A 12,500-nucleotide genomic window follows, 5' to 3' on the forward strand; every position below is an offset into this window, starting at 1 on the left:
CAGACTCTTCCAGTTTCAATCTACAGCAACGATAATAATAAACTAATAAGAGATGATCTGAACACGGACCCTGAACATATTATGTAAAAGCAGCCAAACCTTGCTCAAAAACATATACTCGTGTCTTGGAAAACCTCGTCTTCCATATACTATGATTGAAAATAAGACGAAATGGCCATGACTGGAATGTCATTCCTTTTGTCTGCTATATCAAAGCTGGCCTGATACAGTAATTAACAACGTAAACATCGCCATATGTAGTAATCTGGAAATATTGCCAGATCCATATAATGCAACAGGGAAAGACTTTCTTACGTAAGGAACCAGCTTGAATTTCCCTTGAAGTTATATCTAAATAAGAAACATTTAATGAGCAAGCGAGTGTCACCATGGGATCGCTTGAACTGCTAGAAATATCCGTCAAGTTTCCTTCAAATCATATTTTAGTATCTTAAAAAGATAACGTACACATTAGCTAATGTAACCTTAAAATATACCTGTTTCTGAATGGGATGATCAAAACTGGAGCGTCTTTGAAATTATGTCTGAGGCTGGTTGAGTAATAACCTAGAAATATCCCAACCTCCATATAGTGTCAGAGGGAAAGAATTTAAAACTCTTATGTAAAGACGTAGTCAACAAATCAAGCGTAAATGTCCTGACACATCCGCTATAAGCAACAGACGATTGTTGCACAGAAAAAGAAAACAAACTAGCATAAATTAATAATTCCCGATTTTGGCTCAAAACCAGCAATTTCGTGGGAGGGGACTTAGTCTAGTACTTTATTTTTTCGACCCCGAAAAGATGAAAAGCATGAACTAAGAACCCCGAAAGGATGGACTTAGAACGTGAAACCGGAAGAAATGCTGCTAGGAATTTTTGTCTGGTGAGCCAATGATTCTGATCGCTCGCTGCCTTGCTTTTTTTTATATTCGTTTCGACTATAGGTACAAGGCCTGAAATTTCGTGGGTAGGGAATCGATTATAAAGCCCACAGTGCTCAACTGGAACTGTATTTTATCGACCCCGAAGGGATGAAAGGCAAAATCGACCTTGGCGGAATTTGAAGTCAGAACATCAAAACGGACAAAACGACGATAAGCATTTATTTTGTCCGGTATACTCTTTTACTCTTTTACTTGATCCAGTCATTTGACTGTGGCCATGCTGGAGCTCCGCCTTTAGTCGCGCAAATCAACCCCAGGACTTATTCTTTGTAAGCCTAGTACTTATTCTATCGGTCTCTTTTGCCGAACCGCTAAGTTACGGGGACGTAAACACACCACCATCGGTTATCAAGCGATGTTGGGTGGGGGGACACAAACACACACACACACACACACACATATATATATATATACATATATACAACGGGCTTCTTTCAGTTTCCGTCTACCAAATCCACTCACACGGCTTTGGTCGGCCCGAGGCTCTAGTGAGAAGACACTTGCCCATGTGGTTCGTAAGCAAGCTACTTACCACACAGCCATTCCTACGCCTAATATGCCAACGATTCTGTTAGCTCACCACCTTGTTCTTAATAATAATTATAATGTTTTCTTTATTTATTACAAAGGTAATAATAGAATACAAAGGGCCAGGACACATTGCAATAAACATAAATATTTTCATAGAAAGCTTGTAAACGGGAAGATCAAAATATACAGGCTAACGAAAATTGATAGACTCTATAGAATGGAACCCTACTGATGGTTAATCAAAGAACCACACACATCTTGTGTGTGGTTCTTTGAGAAGCTTGATCATTTAGGAGCTATCGTTTCTCAGTTAACGTCGAACGTGTAGTGTAGGCCCGTTTACTCGGGCCATATTCGCCATTACAACCCCACTTTGGGAGAAACTTTTCTTCCCCTCTATCCTCACTTTTCTCGCAAAAAGAAACTTTAAAAAGTCGATGAGAATTGGGCTGAAGAATCCCGATAAGCATTTTGTCCGATGCGATCACTATTCCGTCAGTTCGCTGCTTTAACAAGCATTGATTAATGGAAATAGGAACAAAAACAAAACGCTGCAGGTTCTCTAGCTATGTGCGTCTCTGTATTTCATCTCTTACGATTTAATATATCAGTTTGCAATAACAACCACTACAACAACGATATCAACAACAGCAGCAGCAGCAACAACAACAACAACAACAACAACACAACAACAACAATAAAATATCCGAGAATTATAAAAGAAGGATCAAATAATAATAAAAAAAAAGAACGTTGTATAATAGAAAAGTAAAGCGAACTTGTAAACTTACCTGGAGAACAGTTTCAGAGAAAAATCAAATGTTAGGTTTGAGGTAAGAACATTTCACTTTGACAGATTTACAAATGAGGATAAAAGAAATAGCAGTTATTAAAATAGAATATGAGTTTCTCTCAATATAAAACCTTCACGATCGGAACCAACCAACAAAACTATGTAAACAAGGTGAGATTTAAAATGTAAAGGTATTCTTTTACGATAAATTACGAAATTCTTGGTTGAAAATGTGCACGACTCAAACTCAGGTGCGACTTATTTTATATCTTTGATTCAAACTTTTTGCGTGACATTGTTGTTGCTGTTTGTGTCATGAAATTATAATGTATCCGTGGGAGTGGGGAAAACAGGTGAAGTTGAAATCTCCTCTACGTTTTAAAATTGAATGAAATAGTCATCTTTTAATAAGTAGCCTCGTTTTCGTTTTTGAAATTGGTTTGTATTTATTTACAATGGAGCTCAGGATTTTTGGTGTTGATAACATAAAATTGTTGGCTGTTTTCTTTAGGATGGATGGATGGATAGAAAAAAAAAACACCTCTTGGTTTCACATTATAATCTTAAGAAAATAATGGAAGGTAAAAAGACACGATTAACAATGATTATGTATTTAACATGGATTTGTTTGGCTTTGTGACAGAGTTTAGATGTACGTCCAGATTGTTGGATAGTCGACCAGCTTAGCTTATTACCTGTTACTTCTCACCTGTTCTCTATAAACCTAATACTGACATTCAGTGGGCCACCGATAGTGACGGTAGGAGAAGAGGCGGAGGGCGAAGAGGCGGAGGGCGAAGAGGTTTTATGTGGTAGACAACAGGAGCAAATGAGGGAGCGGGGAGGTGAAATAATATCCACACCTCTACTTCTCATTCAATGCGAATTGCTTTACTTGTCGTGGTAGTGGCGGTGGCAGTGTTGTTGGGGTGGTGGTGGCGACGGTGACTGGGATAACAATGTGCTATGTTATAGGAAGGGTGGGGGTGGGGGGAGAAGTCTGATTTGTCGATAAAAATTCTATCCTCCACCGCCTCCGCCACCAACGTCGCCAACGTCGCTGTGCGTCTTTTGTCGTTGTTATTACTATTGTTACTGCCAGTGTAGTGGCGGCGGTGGGGTGGCGGCTATGATAGCAATGGTTAGGCGCTGTGGTTGGAGGTGGTCATGGCGGTTTGGTAGTAGCCGGGAGGAGTCATTCATCGCTGTTAATACTTAGCGCATCTGTATGCTTGATATATATATATATATATATATATATATATATATATATATATATATATATTATATATATATATATATATATATATGTATATATATGCTTTATTCAAAAGCAGCAGAAAATTCAACGCAACCTGTTATTCTGAGTTTCACGTTCCCGTTCGCCGGACAGTTTTTGCTAGAAAAAACTGTCCGACGAACGGGAACGTGAAACTCAGAGTAACAGGTTTTGTTGAATTTTCTGCTGCTTTTGAATAAAGCATATTACTCTACCACTGGTATTTGAGTACTCTTTTTTTCACCTTGTTTCACATTTATGTGTTTACTCCGGTATATATATATTTATAATAACAAAATATTTGCGCTGAAAACCCCATTTGGATAAACGTCGCAGGCTATCCAATACATGTGTGTGTGTGTGTGTATGTGTGTGTGTGTGTGTGGTGTGTGTGTGTGTGTGTGTGTGTTGTGTGTGTGTGTGTGTGTGTGTGTGTGTGTGTCTTATTCGTTCGTCGCTCTGACGAAGATCATCTAATGATTAGGTGGTGACCGGTCCTCATGAGTGTGCCGATGGTTAGTTAAATGAGCGTACAGAAGTATCTTAGGCAGTATGGACAGAGACAGCAGGTGGCAGTGGGAGAGCTGAAGGCATTTTCTTTTCTAGTCTGCGTTGCTCAGCCACAGTTACACCCAAAGGCTCCACATGTCTTGGATTCCTTACAGATTTCTGGACGCCATTCTCTGTCAGATGCTATTTGCTTTCACTATTTATGGTTGAATTTGAACACCGTCAGTGAAGTTTTTAGTGTGTTTTTGCAGCACTTTACCTGGCTTCCACGGGAGAGTTTACCATACTGGAGTTTATTGCAGAAGAGCTTTTTTTAGGAGCCAGTGGTTTGGCTCGTGAACAACGTAACCTGCTTAGCGCAGTTGTGACTGCATCAGAATCGTATGGATGCTGGGCAGTTTAGCACAAGAGAGTACCTCTGTGTCATACATCCTGTTCCGTCACTTGATGTCGAGAATTATTCTGGGGCGAGTAGAATGGAAGTGACTACATGTTGGTAGGCAGTTCATTCTTAAAGACCATAGAGAAGTGAGTTGAGAATTATGGTCCGGTACATATTAATCTTTGTCGCTGAGGTGATGCCTCTACTCTTCCATACATTCTTGTGGACTCTGCCAAATGCATCGCTGGCCTTGGCGACACTGGGATTCTCTTCACCAGTCACAGTTCGGAGAGTAGGCTTCTCAGTCAGGTGAACTTTTTCCACTTCATTCTGTCGTTCAATCAAACTCTGGAGCAATTATTAATGTCTGCATAGATCTTTCACTCTGACTTATAAGTACGAAGCCTTGCATTCTCGGAAGACAAGGTTTTACGAGGGGCTGCTGAAAAGTTCCTAGCTTTAAGGGTATCGTGAACCTGAAAGGCCTGGCTGGAGGCCCAGCATTCCGAGTTCTTTTACAGGGCTTTGAAAAACTGAAGGACCGCTGCAATAAGTGTATGAATCTGAGAAGGGAATACGAGGGACGTTCAATAAGTAATGCCTCTGACCCACTTGCAGTTGTTTGATTAGCTGAAATTTTGCATGTGCAATCATTTATATCTCTATAGAGTAAGTGGCAAATTACAGCCCTGAATTCATCGTGGTTTCTGATCTACAGGTGTTTGAACCGAGTCAAGTGTGAAATGGAGCCTGTTGAGTGTCGAGCAGTGATCCGGTTTTTCTATTTGAAAGGACGCACACCACGGGAGACTTTTGATGAAATGAAAGTAACTTATGGTGATGATGCCCCATCATATGACCTTGTAAAACGCTGGCATCGTGAATTCAAACATGGTCGGAACTCTGTGGAAACAGCTCCCAGATCTGGTCGCCCCCTTCTGCCATTGATGAGGCATCTGTCCGTCAAGTTGAGGCTGCCATTTTGGAATATCGACGCATAATTATTCGCCAAATAGCCCATGAGGTCAAGATTAGTACCGGGTCTGTGGAAACTATCATTCATGACCATTTGCATATGCAAAAGGTGTCTGCCAGATGGATTCCCAGGTTGCTCACGCCTTTCCAGAAGCAAGAACGCGTCGAGTGCTCGAGGGTGAATTTGGAGATGTGCCAAGAAGATGAGTCAAAATTTTTCAAAAGACTGATTACACAGGATGAAACCTGGGTCCATCACGATGATCCAGAGACCAAAGCCCAGTCAATGCAGTGGAAGCACCGTGACTCACCCCCTCCAAAGAAGGCAAGGGTGCAGCCCTCCGCTGGCAAGGTCATGCTCACAGTCTTCTGGGACCAGGACGGAGTAGTGATGACAGATTTCCTGGCAAAGGGTACCACAATTGCAGGAGCCTATTATGCTTCACTTTTGAGGAAATTAGAGAAGTTATCAAAATCAAGAGGCGGGGCAAGATCAGCAAAGGCATCCTCCTCCTGCAGGACAACGCTCCGGTCCACAACTCGCTTGTCGCCAGATCAGAAGCACAGGCGTATGGCTATGAACTCCTCCCAATCCCCCCTACTTTCCTGACCTTGCACCCTCTGATTTTCACCTCTTCCCAATCATGAAGTTGTTTTTGAAAGGAAAGCGTTTCCCAGATGATGCAGCCTTGATTTCTGAAGTCACGTTGAGGTTGGAGGACCAAGCTGGGTTCTTCTACAAAAACAGTCTCCAGAGCCGCATCAAACGATGGGAGAAATGCGTAACTCTGGGTGGTTCCTATGTAGAAAAAGACTAATAACTGTGCCAAGTTTCGTTGCTCTACTGCTATGGGAAGTGGGTCAGGGGCATTACTTATTGAACGCCCCTCGTACGTTGAATAAAATCATAATTAAGAGATCCTCTTAGAGATCCTATTTTCTTTTACCCAAAGCAAGGAACTGTTCAGCACCTCCTTGTACACATTAACAACTTTCAGTTCCTTTTTAATAGCCTCAGTAGTGATATCATCATTACTTTATATATAACAAATATATTTGCTAAAACGGCAAACACTTTCTGAAATCTACTTTAAGGCATGAGGGAGTCGCCTTAAGATAAATTCTTGGCCTTATTAAAAGTAATTTTAGGATCAACCACATTAGGAGAAAGTAGGTTCTTTTCATACAATATTTTTTCATATTTTTCTCGGGTATAGTCTCAATACATTTTGTTTGAGACAGAACGCACTCTTTGTTCTTCTAAGATTTAGGGTAAAGTTCTGTAATCAGGAAAGTATTACACGACCGTTTAGCTCTTATATTCGGTTGTAATAGACTCTGATACCTGATATTTTGTGTAGACACCATAGATAGTTATACCTGAAATAAAATGTACTTTTGGGGATCCAAAACAAAACCAGGAAAATCTCTAATTTGCTATTCATTTTTTATTATATAACCTAAATGTTTATTAAAAAAGCCTTGCCAAGCTCTTATTTGTTCCCAATAATACAACAATTCTCGAGATTTGTACGACTTATAAACGTCAATCAATACACAAGCAGTCATGTTTAGTCTATTTAAATAACAACCATAAGTCAGACTATAACGCAATCCACCATGTCATTATTCGTCAAATATGTGGAAACATCTTCCAGTTCTCTGTATGACGAGTCATTATAGACTGGATAGACCAATGTGTGGTGATACAGAATAAAAATATAGAGGAATATAACACCTATTATTAATTACTGTTTTCTTTTTCTCAGACTAATTGTATAGACCAGTTCCTGTTAGTGTCTCATGTCAAATGGATGCATAAAACTCCTAGAATCCAGGTTCCAGTTTAAATTATAATAAGCTCACCATACAGATAGTCTTATTAATGGCTAGCTCGTCTATAGTAAAACTTTATCTGAACTTTCTATTTAAGTCTTTCCGGTACACCACGAATGTACAGTTGATATGGAATAGAGTGCAACAATACGAATACATTAAATGATCCCATCAGCAAACTTGATAAATAGTAAGAATTTCTATTAGGTCTAATTTAGTTTATTGAATTTTAATATAGTTTAGTCAGATATCTGGACAATGCTTTGACAAACAATTGTAATGATCGGAACAAAACCAGGAGCTATTAAACATTGACCGCCAGATAGCCTTACATGGTCTCAAGGAAAATATAGCTGATTAAGGAAATCTCACTTTCTTTAATTTTCTCTTTTCATCTCTTGCAGGAGAAGTGGGTAGTGTTTAGAACCGAAAGACAAACAGCCATGATTCGGTAAGATCTCGCTGCCATTAGTAAAACAGTCTGATAGTGATGGGTTTAGTGGAATCGTTGAGCACTGGAAAAAATGCCTTGTGATATTTCTTCTGAATCAATACTCTCTCAGTTAAAAATCCCGCTGAGATTCATTTTGCCTTTATATTCTTCCGAGGTCGATAAAATAAATGACCAGTCAAGAATTGTGGACATTATAACCGACTTACACCTCCCTATCAAATCCCAGCCTTTGCGCCTATGTTACAAACAACTGGCACTAATAAAGACTTCATAGCTATTATTCTATAATTATTGTGTAAGTAAAGTAAATGCATCTTCGTCGGTTTCAACGATGAGTTTTCAGTCATTCGATCATCCGAATTATTCGCACGTTATATTAGTTTTTATAAGGCTTAGTATTCCTCAAACACGCGTGCCCTTAATATAATCCTCCGGCAGAATCAGCGTGACACAGTGTAACAAACTGATATCATTCAGTTACGGCCTGAGTCCATTCGACGAGTTTTCACACATTTTCACATCTACGCGATTTCACTTGGGGTCAAGACGTGGAATCGAAACAAGGTTCTCAGGATATTGCAGACACACACACACATACTCACACACACACACACCACACACACACACACACACACACACACACACACATGCACGCACGTACGCACGCACGCACACTCTACCACACAATGTAAATACACATGCGTGTGTGCAAATATAAAAAATTATGTAGTAGAGTTCTTTCCCTTGTATTACAAACCGATTTAATTTTTGAACTGAGTTACCTCCCTTGGATACAGTCTCCTGTTTCAGCCAAACTATGATATCAATTACAGCGTTGGTTGAGCTGGCAGAATCGTTAGTGAGTCGAACAAAATGCGTAACGTTATTTCTTCTGGCCCTTTACCGCTGAGGTTAGCTTTACCTTTCATCCTTTTAGGATCGAGAAAATAAAATACCAGTCAAGTGCTGGGATCGATGTAATGACCTAACCTCTTTCTTTAAAATTACTAGCAATTTTTTTTCTTTTACAGGTTTCTGTCATTGCCTGCAGCCATACTGGAGCAACAGCAAGTATATTAGTCAATTATACCGCTCTAGTACATATTTCAGTTTGGTATCAGTTTTATAGATTTCACTTTATCGAATTGTGATGCTACAAGAAAGAAACGTAAATAACACCACTTTTTTTTTCTTTTTTTAGACCATGTCCAACGTGTTAACAAAAACAGAATGGCTTTCGACCATTTCTTCAACACAAAACATCAACTTTGCGTTGTCAGAGCAAGAGCTCGTACGTTAAAACAAGAAAAAAAAAAAAACGGAAGCTGTTGCGCGACATGGCAACATAGTCACAATTCCGACCAGGACGGGCGCATGCTAAGTCCAAGCAGATGTGTGCAGTGTTCCAGTAGAATTTTGCTCAACTGAGTAAGCAACAAGTGAGAAACGGTTATGGATTTAAGCATCTGTCTCAACAGCATCCCGTGGCTCTCGGCAGAAGACGCAAAGCACTATAAATGACTAATAAAAACAACTGAGAAGTATTGAGTGGTTGCAGAAGGGACAAAATGGCCCAGTTTGGATGGTCTACCTAATAAATTTTATAGTTATATGCCAGACTTGTTTGAGATCTCTTGTCAAACGTCTATCGCAAGTGGCAGCAAAAGGGGGGAGAATTCTCAGTTCTATGAGCCGGAGCGCATTAACGCTGCTAGAAAAGGACTTAATAAAGGGGACACTATAAATACACAATTTCCGGCTTATAGCCCTGATAAATGCAGTGTTTAAGATTCCGGCTAAGGTGTTAACAATGAGTTTGGTGCTTGTCGTCGGTTGTTTTGTCTGGGATGCAATCCTCAATAAATCCATCTACAACAGTACCTACTTCATGCGATACGTCACAGAGGAAGGGGCTAACAAACCTGGTGTTCGTGGAGTCTCGATTGATTTGAGTCAGTCGAAAGCTTTCGATAGAGTCGACTATTGCTACCTGGTAAAAATCCTAAAAGCTATTGGTTTCGCACCCGATTTTTCAGAAGCAAGATCGCAGCGATACACAATGGTGGTCAAGGCAAACAACCTCCTTTCAGAACCGCAATACATCTCGTGCTCATTCCTTGAGAAGTGCTATTTCTCATATCTTCTACACATATTGATTCTCGAGCCATTGACACGAAAGCTAGAACTCTTCAGAGGCATGTCTTTGGAGCAGGGATGCGGAAGAGCTGTATCGGCGTGTACGGATATCATCACCATAATTGTGTCAGACACCACGGAACTGCAAGTAGTCTATTTCATTCTAAAGGTATGCGCGGCGATGGCAGAAACATTGATAATCATCATCATTGTTCGACCGTGGTCGAGACAATGGAATTTACCATGCTACGCCAGACTTCACGGTCCATCATAGCATTACGGAGGTCCTGTTGCTGGATGCCTGTATCCCTGTAGATTACATCAAGGTAGGAGAGTGTGCGCCCTCTGGCATCGCGATTAGATGGCTTCTAGAGGAGAAGAGTAGAAATTGCCTCGTTTTCAGCTCTACAACAATGTCCAGCAAACTGGACTCTCCTACCTTTCACAACATAGATAAATCTAGACAAGTCAGTTGGCTTGTGAATCGGCATCTAGAAGGACAGTTCTATGTCGTCGAACAGCATAGGTGATGGCTCGAGAGAGGGGTAGGCTAAATTGCTCGGAGTCTGGTTTGGTACGAATCTCCAGATGGACAAATTCTGAGACAAGGTCGTGTGCAGAGTAGCTAACGTCACTCAGAAATGGGCTGCGAGGAGAGGAAGTTCTCCCTGAAATGTCGTGCAGAGGAGGCGAATACCTACATCACCTCAGGCATTACTCACCGCTTGGCAGTTGTACTTTGACCCAGTCCACGTTTGGCCAGATTGGAGCGTCTGCTTTTCTACTTCACGTGGAAGGGGTGCGTTTCACCTTTAGGCATACATCAGTTGCCAGCGCCCTCCGGAAGGCTGACAAGGTATGCTTAGATTTCGCTTAGTTAGATTTCGGCCTGCCCTGAGCGCAAGGCCTCATGAGGTGAGAGCATAACCAGGTTATACAAGGCATTTGTTGTTAATAATTATGTTCAATAAATAAGACGGCAAGCTGGTAGAATCGTTAGCATTCCGGGCGAAATGCTTAGCGGTATTTTGTCCGTCTTCACGTTCTGAGTTCAAATTTCGCCGAGGTCAACTTTGTTTTTCATCCTTTCGGGGTCCACAAAATAAGTTCCCGTTGAGTACTGGGGTCGATGTAATCAACTTACCCAACTTCTCTGAAATTGCTGGCCTTGTGCCAAAATTTGAAATCAATAATTATGTTCAATGGAGGCGCAATGGCCCAGTGGTTAGGGCAGCGGATTCGTGGTCGGAGGATCGCGGTTTCGATTCCCGGATCGGGCGTTGTGTGTGTTTATTGAGCGAAAACACCTAAAAGCTCCACGAGGCTCCGGCAGGGGGTGGTGGCGACCCCTGTTGTACTCTTTGGCCCCAACTTTCTCTCACTCTCTCTTCCTGTTTCTTGAGTAACGCTGCGATGGACTGGCGTTCCGTCCAGCTGGGGGGAACAAATACGCCACAGAAACCGGGAAACCGGGCCCACGAGCCTGGCTAGGCTTGAAAAGGGTGCATAAATAAAATAAATTATGTTCAATGAATTGGTTATGCTTCTGCGATACACTAAATATTCAAATAATTTTTTTATTTACAGAATTCCAAGTAATATTTAATTATAAAAAATATAATAGGATTTTTAAAACATCAAATATCTGTGAAGGTCCAGTAGAGTTAATAGGAATCAGAGGTGTCCATGGGTAAAAAATGGTCGAGGGTGTTGCACTCACGCACGGTTTCGATTCTAGGACAGGGTAGCGTGTTGTATATTCTTGAACAAAACACTTCTTTTAACCCGTCGTGGGTCAGCAGGGTCCCTTGGAACCTCAGCAAATTTTAAAATTTATGCAACTTTTACATTTTTTATTGAAATGATTTTATATCTCATGACTTTTATTGTCAATAGTCTACTTATGCACATACAAATTTTGAGTTAAAAATTTCCACTCATATGGATGTTATAGCATAAAATACGGTTATTGGTCTTCTGTGAAATTATTTTTTTCTGTTCCTTTTCTTCGTATTTGTTCTGGTATGAATCGATATACTAAATAATTTTGTTCTATTTTATATTTAGTGCTATATGTATAATTAATAAAACTATTTAAAAATGTTGATTTCTCTCAATAAATATTTTTATAGTCAATAAATTATAGTTTAATTCGCCTCCATTAAACGCTGATGATTTGTGGATAGTGCGGAAATGCGCAAAAATAGAAGGGCGGTTCCTCGGGACCCCAATGGCCCTTTGTGTAATTCCAACCCTGCCGGTCCACGAAGGGTTAATATTGTTCCTGTCCATCACTCAGCTGTATCAATGACTAATCTAGCAGCGGACTGACGTCCAGTTCAGGGTGGATATTGTGATATCGGTTACTTACTTGTACGACATGGAAACTGGGTAACGGGATTTATGAATCCTTGTAGTCAGAGACGTCGCTAAGCACCTGAAACCCCTGCGATTGCAGGAGACATCCGCGGTTGAGGGGCCTCATGGTAAGATCAAAGTACGTAGATGAGTCATCAAATTACTTTGGTTAAGATGCTGAACAAGAATTAAACTATCGATGTTAACTGAAAATTTCAAGACATAAAATGGTAATATATTGTACTTGCAGTGCGGCGAGCTGGCAGAAACGTTAGCACGCAGGGCGAAATGCTTAG

General features: G+C 40.6%; 1 protein-coding gene across 2 annotated transcripts in view; it reads right to left on the reverse strand.

Moving 5' to 3' along the window:
• Positions 1 to 12,500, reverse strand: part of LOC115213425 (PH domain leucine-rich repeat-containing protein phosphatase 2) — a 219,748-nt gene that overhangs the window by 102,473 nt on the left and 104,775 nt on the right. Inside the window, exon 1 of one of the 2 annotated variants that reach the window (XM_029782397.2) lies at positions 2,273 to 3,041. The exons of the other annotated variant lie outside the window; for it this stretch is intronic. The gene's annotated coding sequence lies outside the window, so the exon portion shown is untranslated. Of the gene's footprint in view, positions 1 to 2,272; positions 3,042 to 12,500 lie in introns of those variants that run through there. 2 annotated transcript variants of the gene reach the window in all.

The sequence above is a fragment of the Octopus sinensis genome, linkage group LG6 (genome assembly GCF_006345805.1).
Source record: "Octopus sinensis linkage group LG6, ASM634580v1, whole genome shotgun sequence".
Classification (NCBI taxonomy): domain Eukaryota; kingdom Metazoa; phylum Mollusca; class Cephalopoda; order Octopoda; family Octopodidae; genus Octopus; species Octopus sinensis.